A 2,813-nucleotide genomic window follows, 5' to 3' on the forward strand; every position below is an offset into this window, starting at 1 on the left:
ACAAATTTGTAGCAAAAAAACCATATCGTTGCTCTATACCAGATCAGAAGGAAATAGAATATCAGATAAATGAATTATTAAAAGCAGGATTGATTGAAGAATCATGCTCCCCTTTTGCGTCCCCCGTCACCCTGGCATACAAACGGGAAGAAAAAACTAAAACAAGAATGTGCATTGACTTTCGGGAGTTAAACAAATTGCTTATCTCAGAGCCTCAACCATTTCCTCTAATAGAGGAAATCATAGCTAAAACTCGAGACTCGGAATGGTTCTCTGCATTAGATATAAATTCTGCTTTCTGGGCTATTCCATTACGTGCCAAAGACAAATACAAGACCGCATTTGTAACTCAAGATGGCCACTGGCAGTGGAAATGTTGCCCTTCGGTTTAAAGACATCGCCTGCAATATTTCAACGTATACTAAGCAACCTCATCCGAAGAAATAATCTGAGCACCTTTTGCATGAACTACATTGACGATATCCTTATTTTCTCTAAATCTTTTGAGGAACATATGGAACATTTGGAAAAACTATTGAAGGCTATTTGCAAAGAAGGCTTCCGATTAAAATTCATCAAATGCAAATTCGCAAAGAACGAGGTAAAGTACCTCGGCCATGTAATATCAAGGAATACCGTACGTCCACTGAAAGATAATTTGAAATCAATTCAAGAATTTCCAATACCAGACACTCGAAAGAAAATTCGTCAATTTCTGGGGAAGATAAATTTCTATCATAAATATATTCCAGACTCGGCACGACTGTTGGAACCACTACAAAACTTACTCAGAAAAGATATTCAATTTACTTGGTCAAAAGAGTGCCAAAAAGCATTTACGAAAGCTAAGGACTTACTGTGTTCTCAACCGATATTAGCGATTTTCGATTCAAACGCACCGACGATCATCTATACGGATGCTAGTATAGAAGGAATAGGAGCGGTACTAAAGCAGAAACAACCAGACGGTGAATTAAAACCTGTTGCCTTTTTCTCAAAGAAGTTAAATAAATACCAGAAGAAAAAGAAAGCTATATTTTTAGAATGTCTCGCCATAAAAGAAGCTATAAAATATTGGCAGTATTGGCTGATTGGAAAGAAATTTGTGATTATAACTGACCATAAACCACTTGAAGGTCAGAGTATTCGATCAAGAACAGATGAAGAGCTAGGGGACATGATGTATTTCCTGTCCCAATTTGATTTTGAAATTAAATACGAACCCGGAAAAAGCAATATAGAAGCAGATTGTCTTTCACGTAACCCTGTTCTCTCTAATCTAGATAATTCAGAAGAACATATATATGTATTTACTTTTTTTTGTGGGGAAAAACAGGGTTATTTATTGGAGGCACTTCCCCCACGATCAAAAAAAAGGGGAAACTGGGAAAAAATTTTTACAAATTTAAATTGGTAAAAAATGTTTTTGGGGGGGGTCGCAAAGGCAATTTCGAAGTAAACAAAAACCCAAATTAATTAGGGGGGACATTTTTAAACTATATAAAAATTTTAAAAATTTTAAAATTTAAAAAAAAATTATCCCTTTTAATAGCAAAAAATTTGTCCCGGTTACTATTTTAAATTTTTTTTTTGTTACATTGTAGGATCGACGAAAACCCCTTTCCCATTTTGACAAAATAAAAAAATTCAAAAATTTTGTGTCAGTTTGGGGTTTTAAGGGCCACAAAAAAAACGCGCTACGAAGAGAACTAGATTTTTTTTAGTTTTACTTGATTTTTTAGTTTCGAAATAAAAACCCTATTTATTATTTTATTTTTTAGGGGGCCAAAGCAAAAACCCGTCAATAATTTTTTATCTTTTTTTAAGTATCAAAATAATGTTATTGTGTATTTGTTTTCAGGGAATTTTTTTTTACTTTAAAACAAAGGGGAAAAAAAATTTTTTTATTTAAAGTTGGCGGATTAAAATTATTGGCGATAAATAAATTTTGAAATTTAGTTTGGATAATTATAATATTACTAAAATTTCTTTTTTGCCCACTTTTAAACCCAGCACTGACCAGATTAGTTGTGTTAGGATTTGTGTTATTATGATCTTAAATTTAAATTTATTACCCCCCTAGAAAAAAAATGTCACAGTGACATCACAAAAAATGGGCACCCCCGGGGACAAAAAAAGATGTTCCTGTGAGGTTAAAAAAAATATTTAATCGTAACAAACACCAAGTGAAGTGATTATCAAAAATTTACCCTTGATATAAAGTTATCACGAAAAGTAACAAAGGGTAAAAAATCTGTAAGCAAGAAAAAAAGTCACAAAATGAATCTTTAAAAATGTTGTGGGTGTGACGACAACAATTTTAAAAAGAAAAAAAAGTTTAATTTTTGATTATTTTAAAAAAAATTTATATTTTTTTTATTTTTATTTATTACTGTATAAAAAATATATATTAGGGGGTTCCCAAATTTAAAAAAAACGACACCATTCAAAAAATCTCCTTTTAAAAAATTTTTATCCCCAAAAAAAGGGGAATCTACTTTTTGACCTCCCTTTGGGAAACAAAACAAAATTTTATTTGAAAAATTTTCTTTTAAAAAAGTCGCGTTCAGCAGAATGGGGGCCCCTAAGTTGTCAATTTTTTTCAAAACTTGACGTTTTATTTGTTCTAAAAAGGGAAAAGAATAAAAAAAAACGTCCCCCTTAATGGACGTACTTAATGTAACCAATTACCTAATCCTTAATTGGGAAGGGACCGTGAGGCGCGTAAAACGTTGGCCCCCAAAAAAGGCCCGCAGCGTATACGCCCGTTTTGGGGTTTTGTACAGCCCCGTGTTTTTTTTTGCATAAGAGGG

The sequence above is a fragment of the Nylanderia fulva genome, unplaced genomic scaffold (genome assembly GCF_048542155.1).
Source record: "Nylanderia fulva isolate GAGA-0341 unplaced genomic scaffold, ASM4854215v1 Scaffold934, whole genome shotgun sequence".
NCBI lineage: Eukaryota > Metazoa > Arthropoda > Insecta > Hymenoptera > Formicidae > Nylanderia > Nylanderia fulva.